Source organism: Orycteropus afer, unplaced genomic scaffold (genome assembly GCF_000298275.1).
Source record: "Orycteropus afer afer isolate SDZICR_OR568_19922 unplaced genomic scaffold, OryAfe1.0 scaffold00190, whole genome shotgun sequence".
Lineage (NCBI taxonomy): Eukaryota > Metazoa > Chordata > Mammalia > Tubulidentata > Orycteropodidae > Orycteropus > Orycteropus afer.
In genome coordinates this window covers 3,160,970-3,172,635 of record NW_006921777.1, presented here as the reverse complement: position 1 = coordinate 3,172,635, position 11,666 = coordinate 3,160,970, and positions in this window count along the sequence as shown.

The window sequence follows — 11,666 nt, the reverse complement described above, 5'->3', positions numbered from 1 at the left end:
GTGGAGGACTGGGTAGGGCACCCAGGCTCTGTCTGTGCACACAGACTGTGATGGAGTTCCTCTGGGCCCAGAAGGTAGGTGGGAGTGGGGATGGCCACACCTCCATTCACCAAGCGGATATAGGGTGTAGTAACAAGAAGAATGTCATACCTTCTCAGTCTTTCAGGCCCTGAGTGTCCTTGGGGTTGCTGGAAAGCAGAACGTGTTCTTAAGCCCCAGAAATCTGTGAGAGAGCTGTCTCTTTGAATATCCAAAATAGTCGAGCCACCTTTTAAACCTTCAAAATGGCGGCCACCTCCAGACTGGCAAAAGTCCACAGCTCAGCCCACCTTTCTCTTCACCTTCTCCGTTTGTTCCCCAGCCACCGTGCACAGTCTTTCCTGCAGTCCCTGGCTAGTAGAGTGATTTTTGGGTTAATTCTTAGGTCCTACCACCACTCGGGAATCTCCAAGCCGCGTCATCTGTGCCGTCAGGGTCGCTCAGTCCACTGCCAGACCCCAGCTCTGTGTGTCTCCTTTTTTGGTATTTTCATGCAAATTCTTCTGCTAGTTGGGGTTTAGTCCACTTTTGTATCCTTCCCTTCAAGGCTCAGGGGTCCAAGATTATCTTCTGTGTCTGTGTTAATTGGTTTCCCTTTTCTTTGTTGAAGAGAGTCTGTGCAGTCCTTGTGCCTAGTCCGCCATCTTGCTGGGTTCTCCTCGCTATTTATTCTCTTATAAAACATTATATTCATACTTTAAGAAAAGTTTAAACTAAATATGTGCATATAGTGGAAAATTCAAATGCATAAAATAGTGGAAAATGAAAAGTCATTCAGAAATTCTTCCTCAGTCTCCACTTTTACTCCCCAGAGGGAATCACTTTTAACAGATTTTTGTATTTACTTTTTATATATCACAAAAATGAATCATATTCTACAAATTATAAAGAATCTTTTTTTAAAGGTACAAAACACATTATGAAAGAAAACAACTATAATACAATAAAAACCGAAGAGAAATAAATGCAGATAGCTTATCAAGTACACTCCTGTACTATAAAAATGAAAAAAATAAACCAAACTCACTGCCTTCAAGTTGGATCGGACTCATAGTGACCCCTCCTTGGGTTTCCGAGGCAGTATCACTATGGAAGTAGATTGTCCAACCTTTCTCCCGAGGAGGGGCTGGTGGGTTTGAACTGCTAGCCTTCTGGTTAGCAGTCAAATGCCTTAGGCACTATACCACCAGAGCTCCCATCTCCTGTACTATAAATAGATTAAATACTACCCTAACCATTAGGGGAAAGGACCAGGCTTCTCTTCGTGTTTTAACATGTTGATTCAAGAAGTTGGTATTCATATACTCTAAGATATTTGCTATTGCTCATTGCTTTTTTATCCTGTCAGTGCTGTGAATGAGTTAAGGAGAAAATGATCCAGGAGGCATTGTGTCACACATTTTGAATGGCCTTTGTTGCCATCAATCAGTTCTGATTCATGTTGTTACTGTTAGGTGCTGTGGAGTCAGCTCTGACTCATAGTGAGTGACCCTTGGCGCAACAGACTGAAACACTGCCTAGTCCTGTACCATCCTCACAATCCTTGCTATCCTTGAGCCCATCATTGCAGCCACTGTGTCAGTCCATCTTGTTGAGGGTCTTCTTATTTTTCACTGACCTTCCACCGAACATGATATACTTTTCCAGGGGCCCTTCCCTCCTTATAACATCTCCAAAGTACATGTGATGAAATGTCACCACCCTCACTTCTGAGGAGCATTTTGGCTGTACTTCTTCCAAGAGACATTTGTTCGTTCTTCTGGCAGTCCAGAAGAACATTCTTTACCAACATGATAATTCAAGGCACCCGTTGTTCTTCAGTCTTTCTTCTTCTTTGTCCAGCTCTCGCATGCATAGGAGGTGATTGAAGATACCATGGCTTGGGTCAGGCACACCTTTGGCCTGAAAAGGACTCTTTTCTTTTTAACACATTAAAGAGGTCTTTTGCAGCAGATTTAGCCAGTGCAATGCGTTATTTGATTTCTTGCTACTTCCCTTGGTGATGATTGTGGATCCAAGTAAAATGAAATTCTTTATTGATATGATTTTATTTTACTTTTCTAGTTTAACTTCTTAATAAACTATTAAAAACAATATCTTTAAATTTTTTTTACCAAAAAGGTGAGATTTTATCATCCCATAGTAGAAAGTATGGACAGATTTTTAGAAATAGAGAGTAATTGTTGACGAAATTATTTTAAATTAAAATATTATTTCAAATATGCACCTTGTGACTTGAGTAAAAATACAGTCATCATTTGACACTGGTTGTGACTTCTTCATTGATGACCTCCAATCATGATCTGTTCTTGTAAAACACATGTAATTTTGAGTTTTTACAGAGTGAAGCATAAATATCTAATGCACTGTAGATAAATCTGTAATTATTCCCTTTCTTTCTGGTTATGAGGAAACAAATGGTGTGTCCTAACATGTGGGAAGGAGCTCTAGTAGCATAGTGCCTAAGGCACTTGACTGCTAACCAGAAGGCTTACAGTTCAAATCAGCAGCCACACCTGGGAAGGAAGGTTGGGCAATCTACTTCTGTAGTAAAAACCCAAGGAGGGGTCTCTATGCCTGAGTTGATGGCACATAACAACAACAACAGGTGGGAAGCTTCTCAACTTGTCCTTGCTCTTTGTAGCCCTTGTCCTCAGAATTAGCATTTCCTTACCCACTCTAGAGGAGGGAAGCAGCAGGTGAGGCTAGTGTGGATGCTTTTCCTGTGTAAATTGGCTTAATGAGGGGATGTATTTACTCATCACTCCGCTTTGTGGATTCCAAAGGCAACTCAACAGATTTTTGAGCAAGGAGATACTCTTTTCTAATGTTTCTTTGTTATTTTATACAATTACAGTTTGCCAGGACACTTTAATAACCTTTTTTTTTTTTTTCTTCTTCTTCTTGGTAAGTAATCTGTTCCTCAGAAGGAAGGTTGGGCAATCTACTTCTGTAGTGATACTGCCTCGGAAACTCAAAGAGGAGTTGCTATGAGTCAGGTGGACTCGATGGCACACAACAACAACATTGACCTTTAGACTCATTTTGCCACAGAAGAAGAATTAACTAGATTTATCTGTTATTATTTATTTGTTTAATAACTTTTATTTCTCCTTACCAGTGTTTCTGGTGTGTAGAAAGCTCCTTATATTGGTGAGTATTTTGAGGGGCACTGGGAACAATGGAGTGAAGGCAGAGGTTTGGGAAATGAAGAGTTAAAAGTCTTACCCTCTGTTAATAGGGTAAACAACCTTTTCACATGAACACTGTGCTTCTGAGACTGAGTATCCAGTCCTTGAAATATGCCATGTCATTCATGTTCCCCCTGTTCTATCTTTCTATTATTTAGTGTTTGTGTTACAAAAACCAAAACACCAAATCTGCTATCATCAAATCAATTCTGACTTACAGCAACCATATAGGACAGAGTAGAACTGTCCCCATAAAGTTTCCAAGGCTGTAAATCTTGAAGGAAGCAGACTGCTCCATCTTTTTCCTTCAGTGCTGCTAGTGGGTTTGAAAAACCCACTTTTTATTTACCAAACCCACTGCTATTGAGTGGATTCTGACTCATTGCGACCCCCACTGGGTTTCCAAGGCAGTAAATCTTTTCAGAAGTAGATGGCCCAGTCTTCCTTCCATGGAGTGGCTGGTGGGTTTGAACCGCCAACCTTCTGGTTAGCAGTCAAATGCCTTAGGCATTGTGCCACCAGAGCTCCGTATTTGTGTTATTAAAAAAAAAAAAAAAAATCAAACTCACTGCCATGGAATCAGATCCAACCCATAGTGATCCCTCTTTGGGTTTCTGAGGCGGTATCACTACAGAAGTAAATTGCCCAGTCCTCCTTCCGAGGAGTGGCCAGTGGGTTTGAACTGCCAGCCTTCTGGTTAGCAGTCAAATACTTTGGGGATTATGCCACCGGAGCTCCTTATTTGTGTTATAGAAGGGGAAAATTCTTGGTAGTCAAGGCAGCCAGCACTCTTCTAGCACTTGTGCCTGTGAGCTAGAAAAGGCTGCTGTTCTCAGGGTTTAAGGATAAGCCAAGAAGAGTAGTAGATGGAGAATAAATATCCTTTTCATAATATAAGCACCCACACACTTGATTTGTTTTTACATTTCTTATGGAAATTTACCAGATTTTGTTATTTCTCTGTGGGTTTTTCTTTTTTTGTTTCTTTAGGAACTTCAGGGTTTTTCTCCAAAGAAACCACTTATTTAACTACAAACCACGTCGACCTGACAGTGCTTATTCAGTTGATACACGTGAGGATCGATCTGGTTTTCTCTTCCTCCTGCTGGGCTTGCCCTGTATAACACTAAGTGTGTGATCTTGGAAAGGGATAGTAGGGTGGGGCTTGCCTTCAAAGTAGACAGATAAGAGTCTGAGTCTGGCCACCTCTCTGAACCTGTGACTCCAGCAAAGCTGCTTTGCCTTTCTAAGTTTCATTTTCTCTTGCATGAAACCTCATAAGGTGTTGGAATGATTCTAGCGGTCTAGCCCATGGCCTGCACAGGATGAGTATATTCCATAAATAATCTCCTTTCCACCTCCTTTCACTTTGAACATTCTAGTCTTCTCTGAAGTCAATTTTCATGTTGCCAAAGGGCAGTTTTCTAAAACATAGGAGACTCCCTTTAGCCTTTTGAAGACACATTATTTTTTTCTGCTACTTAGAATATAAAAAATGTGAAATTTTGAGCTTAATGGAGATTCATTCAAACAGAACAAGGGAATACTGCATGGTTTAAAATCAGGAAGGGGATTGTCTCCTTTCACTACGATTATTCAATCTGTATGCTGAGCCCAGGAAACCGGACTGTCTGAAGAAGAATGTGACATTGGGATTGGGGGAAGACTCATTAACAAGCTGAGATGACACCATCTGCTTGCTGAAAATGAAGGGAACTTGAACCACTTACTGATAAAAATCAAAGACTACAGCCTTTAGTATGGGTTACACTTCAACTTAAAGAAAACAGAAATTCTGACAACTGGACCAATTAGCAACATCATGATTAATGGAGAAAAGATTGAAATTGTAAGGGATTTCATTTTACTTGGATTTACAGTCAACACCCATGGAAGCAGCAGTCAAGAAATCTGACGTGTGTTGCACTGGGCAAATCTGCTGCAAAAGACCTCTTGAAAGTGTTAAAGAGCAAACATGTTGCCTCCTTTCACATGAATGTGAAAGCTGGGTAATGAATAAGGACAACTGAAGAGGAGTTGGTGCCTTTGAACTGTGGTGTTAGCAAATGCTGAAAATACTATGGACTGCCTGAAGAATGAATGCATCTGTCCTGGAAGAAGTGCAGCCAGAATGCTTCTTGAAGCAAGAATGACCAGACTTCGTCTCGCCTACTTTGGTCATGTTGTAAGAACGGACCATTTCCTAGAGAAGGATATCATGCTTGGTAGAGTTGAGGGTCAGTAAAAAGGGAAAATCCTCTATGAGATGGCTCGACCCAGTGGCTGCAATGATGGGGTCAGGCATAGCAAAGATTGTGAGGGTGGTGCAGGACCACTCAGTGTTTCATTCTGTTTTCCATAGGGCTGTTATGAGTCAGCACCAACTCCATGACACCTAACAGCAACAACAGAGATTGCCCAATATCGTTCAGTCCATTAAAGTTTTGGAGGAAATACATATTCAAACCTAGCTTGAATTCAGCCTTAAAACCCTATGGGGCAGTTCTACTCTGTTCTGTATGGTTGCTATGAGTTGGAATCAACTCTGTGGCAATGGGTTTATTCATTCAAAAATGGAATTGAGCACTCATATGGACCAGGAAGTATGCTATGCAAGTAACAAATATAAATAAATGAGACAGTATTCATTTAAGGTAAAGATTATAAGGTGTAGAATCAGACTGTCTGAGTTCAAAGCCTGGTGCTTACATTTCTGGCTGTGCTATATTCAACCATAGGTTCATCAGTAAATCATACACACACACACACACACACACACACACATATATGTATGTTGTTATGTGCTGTTAAGTCAGACCTAACTCATAGCTACCCCTTCTTGGGTTTCTGAGGCAGTATCACTACGGAAGTAGATTGACCCATCTTCCTTCCGAGGAGTGCCTGGTGGGTTTGAACCACCAGGCTTCTGGTTAGCAGTAAAGTGCCTTAGGCACTATGCTACCAGAGCGCCTATATATACATACATTATATATATATATATATATATAAAATCATTTATAAATTTGTAGTCATAATAAGTATCTGCCATTTGTTGTACTGTGGTAACTTGTATGTTGCTGTGATGCTGGAGGCTATGCCACAGAGATTTCAAGTACCAGCAGGGTGTCCCATGGCAGACAGGTTTCAGGGAAGCTTTCAGACTAAGAGAGACTAGGAAAAAAGGCCTGGTGATCTAGTTCTAAAAATTTGCCAACAAAAACCATATGGATCCCAACAGAATATTGTGCTGGAAGATGAATCTCCTAAGTTGGATGACATTACAACAGTGGCTGTGACAGACTCAAACATACCAGTTACCATGAAGATGGTATAGGATCTGGAAACGTTTCGGACCCAAATAGATGGCTGCTAAGAACAACAACAAGTGTACTTTCACATACTTGATGGTAGGATTAAATTAAAAAAGTAATAGACGTGGAGCAGTTAATACATTACTTTGTAGTAAGTTCTTAGAGAACGTTAGTTTTTGGCCTATGTTACCATCATCTCCTCAACTGCATTAACATAATTGGTGTATGGTGTTCCTTTAGGAGTTCAGCATTTAATCCTGAATTGAGTGGCAGTGGTGAAATCAGGAGGCTGTGAGAAGGCTTCTGGAGAAGATGATCCTTCAGCTGAGCCCTGGAGGACCAGGCAAGCTAAGAGACAGCTAGTTGAAAAAGTGGGAGAAGGACATTCAACAAAAATGTTACCATTTCTTTGCATGTGGAGCAGCTCTGATAGCATAATGGCTAAAGCATTTGGCTGCTAACCAAAAGGTAAGCAGTTCAAACCCACCAGTCGTTCCATAGGAGAAAGGTGAGAGTCTTCTTCCATAATGATTTACTGCCTCGGAAAACCTATTGGGCAGTTCTACTCTGGTTTATGGGATTGCTGTGAGTTGGAATAGACTTGATTGCAGTGAGTGTTTGCATGTGTAATCTGAGATACAGAGACAAATGGAAGTATTATTTGTTTCTTTGAAATATTAAAAAATGGAAACAATTTTATTTATTCAACCTGTGTTTCTCAGGCTGTAAAACTTTATAAACATTTATTTTTCTATTAGAAATTTTCGTGATTTTTTTAAAAAATATAGTTCCTTCATGAAATATCTCCTTGAAATTAGCCCTTTATTCATTTATTCTTCAGAAGTACATGTAGAACTTGTCTAAATTTAGGATTCTTACTGGGCACAGACCTGAGAAAGCCTGATTATGTTTGATTTCCTTCAGTCTCTTTACAAATAATGTAAACACAAATTTTATCTACTGTTGGTTTTCCTGTCTCTTGTTTCCTTGTCACTTTATTTATATGAGAGTAGGAATCTAATACATCTTGGGAAGGTACTGGTGAGTGCTCTGCTGCCCTGTAATTCAAGTATCATTTTAAAAAACAAACTGTATGCCATATATATATGGCATGGTGCTGTCAGCAACACATACTTAGGCTTTTGTGATCCACAGAATAACCCATGAGGTAGGTTATATGTTTATGGATAAGGAATTGGGGCTCAGAAATATTAAATTACTTGCCTAAGTTGACTTAGGAGCTCTGGCAGCATAGTGCCTAAGGCACTTAACTGCTAACCGGAAGGCTGGCAGTTCAAACTTACCAGCCACTCCTCGTAAGGACTGTGACTCCACAGTCTGCTATTTCTGTTATCTGTTCCATTATGTATTAATTATGCCCCATAGAGTCATACACCTTCTTTAGAAAAGAGCTCTTGTTAGCTGCCTATGTAGGATGATGCTCTGCATAAAAACACAACTGCATTTCTTTGATATAATCCTAAACTACTGCCAATAGACTTGAACTATTAATTATTTTGACTTGTCACTAATCTAATTTTTTGAATAATTCAAGATGAGCACAGTAGAATTACTTTTAGCATTTAGAAGATACTAAGTAATTACTTATCTTTTCTAATCTTATAAGCTTCCTGAAGATATCTTTTGTGACTTTATCTTAGACACATTTTGTAGTTGTTTTTTTCTTTCTCTGAATTCCACACCAATTTGAAGTTCTCTGAACAACTGAATTGAATTCTTGTTAGAGTAGGTTAGATAATTCTTAAATTTTGATCATTTTATGAGATGAGCAGTTGTACCAACCAGCTATTAAATTGTCTTCAATGATCCACACCTCCTGGTATTCACACCCTTGATTAGTTCCACCCACAATGAATTAAAAAAACAAAACAAAAAACTCACTGTGATCGAGTCAGATCTGACTCATAACTACCCCTTAGGTTTCCCAGAACCAAAGTAGATTGACCAATCTTCCTTTTGAGGAGTGGCTGGTGGGTTTGAACCACCAGCCTTCTGGTTGACAGTCAAATAAATACCTTAGGCACTAAGCCACCAGAGCTTCCCAGATAATGAATAGGGCCACCATGTGTATCCAATAGGATGGTGCAGTAAGGAAAAAGTGTGACTTCCAAGGGTAGGTAATAAAACTCATTGTGGCATCCTCCTTGCTCTTTTGAATCACTTGTTCTGGGGGGAAGACATCAGCACATTCAAGCAGCTTTATGGAGATGTCCCATGCTAAGTAATTGAGGTTTCCCGTCAGTAGCCATGTGAGTGATGCTTCTTGGAACTAGCTCCTCTGGTACCAGTCAAGCCTTCAGTTGACAGCAACCCAATATCTTGACTGAAATTTCATGGGACATTCTGAACCAGAGCTACCTACCTGCATATGTTGTTGCCAAATTTCTGACACAGAGAGATTGTGAAATCATACGTGAGAACCTAGGTGACACAAACAATTAAGTGCTGGGCTACTAACTGAAAGATTGGTGGTTCAGACTCACCCAGAGGTGCTTTGGAAGAAGGGCCATCTTTTTTCAAAAGATCATAGCCATGAAAGCCCTAGGAAGCACAGTTGTACTCTGGAACATATGGTGTGATCAGGAGCCACAGTCTACTGAGGGCAAGTGTTTCTTTTTTTTTTAAATGCTTAAGCTGCTGAATTTTATAATAGTTTGTTATGCTTAGCAAGAGTTAACTAATAAAGTACTACTTTGTAATGATTTTAGACATTTTAATAGATCTTGCTAAAACAGGTAAAATATTAAGTGCTCTATGTATCGTCTATTTGAAATGGCATATGCTTTTAATATTTTTTCATATGTGCTAAATGTTATAATTAATTAATGATTGTTTTTTTGTTAGCATTTTAGGGTTTTAAATTTAAAATAAACGAAGTATGTGAGAAACATTTATAAAATTAGAGTGTCAAACAACTATACCACCTACTGCTGTTGAGTTGGATCCAACACATAGCGACCCCTCCTTGGGTTTCTGAGGCAGTATCTCTACAAAAGTAGTATGTTGTTGTTGTTGTTATGTGCCATCGAGTTTGACCCGACTCATAGCGACCCCTCCTTGGGTTTCTAAGGCAATATCACTATGGAAGTAGATTGCCCCATCTTCCTTCAGAGGGGTGGCTGGTGGGTTTGAACCACCAACCTTCTGGTTAGCAGTCAAGTGCCTTAGGCACTAAACTACCAGAGCTCCCTCACATAGATTATTTAATTCAAATTAATTTTTAATTGGTTGCTGTGGGTTTTTTTACATAGTTTTGTGCTTTCTCAAAATATTAAGACTATAGCTTGAACAATTCTCCTTTTATGTCAGTATTTCATAAAATATATTCATTAATTTTTGTAATATCCTAGAGAAATAGAGACGGAAGAAAGGAAGAAAGATAAATGAAAACAAAACAAAACAAAACAACTGGCTGCCATTGAGTCAATTCCAACTCATAGGGCTCTCCAGGAAAGAATAGAACTGTCCCATAGGGTTTCTAAGGCTGTAAATCTTTACGAAAGCAAACTGCCTCATCTTTCTCCACAGAAGGGCTAATGGGTTTGAACCTCTGACCTTTTGGTTGCAAGAAAATGCTTTAACCATGGCAGCGCCAGAGCTCCTTTAGGAAGGAAGATAATGTGGTTATTAGTCCTGGTCTGCAAATCAAGAGCTGAAAGCACATAAAGTCAAAATAAATTGATTATCAGAAACCTAATTGAGGTTCCTGCTAGTATCCAAGAGTCTTTTTTGTTTATATTTTTGTTAAATTGTCAGGATGCGTTTTGTGTTATGTATCCACGAAATACAGATTTGAAATCTAAGGGATGCAAGGGTTGTCATAGCAAATTTGCTCACAAATTGGAGTCTTGTTGTCCTAATTGTTGCAAATAATATGTTTTATAAACTAGGTAAGTAATATGTTGAACTCTTTTAACATACTGCTCTTCATTCATAAAATAATTTTACTGTACTTTGCCTGTCTTTTGAAAGAGAGGTGTAATGCATTGGCATGCCTGAAGATCACTGTCATTCTCTGTCCTCAGAAGGTTAAGCTCTCTCCTGCATCTCCCTTCTTCTGCTGTCAGAAGCTACAGGCTCCCTAAAATATTTTAAAGGAATACATATTCATCAATAATATTTTCTTTAGATTCCATAGCTTCTGCTGATTAAGGCCATAGACTACATCAGACAGATGCAGGAATCAGACTCTGTTTGCCTCTGGCCCTTTGTTCTGACCAGAGCAATGCTAGTCCATTATTTTCCTTTACTCTGGGAATTTCCTTTATTGGTAATGTAAATAAAATGTAGGTATTAAAAGTCTGGCTGTGAATCTTAGTATGCTTTCTGGTTTTGGAGCTTTAATTTCAGGTGTGTTTGGCCTTTTAGGCAGGCCTTCCATGACTGCTACAGATGTGGCCTGTCAGTTGGATTCACACATGATGTATAGCATTAATTGTTTTTGGACTATAGAGGGATAAATGTATTTGCTATCACAGGGGATGTGTGGGAAAGAAAAGTGAATAAGCAGAGTTGTCATTTTGTGAATTACTTTTTTTAAATCACCATTTTTCTTTGTATCTCTTTGAAAAAAAGAGGAACATGAGGAGGTATTCCATTTTCAAAATGAATTTGGAGTAGTAGGGTTTTTTGGGGAGGAGAGATTGCATTCTTTCCTGTCACTCCCTTTGTTTCTGTTCCTATCTCTGTCACTGTCTGTCTGCCTATTTCTCTCTCACACACCCCTGGCTTGGAAGTTTTTAAATGTCTAAATAAACAGCATAGTTGGTAGAGGTATATCAAAAAGATGTGAAATACAGATAATTCTGAATTTGCTTCTGTTGTTAAAATACAAACAGGTAAAATTTCTTCATTGGAAAATTAAATAGACTCTTCAATTGGAGAGTACCTTTAGAACATGCCATAAAAATAAGAGTAATTTTAGGAAAGACTACAAATATTGCACTCACATGCTTAAGTTTGAGTCTTCTCTTTCTGGTCTCTAATATTGCCGCTCAACAGCTATAAAACCTTTGGCAACTTACTTATCTTTCTGAGCCTCAGCTTTCTTATCTTTATAATGGGTGGTTTGTGAGAATTATAGGTGGTGACAACTGCTTATCAC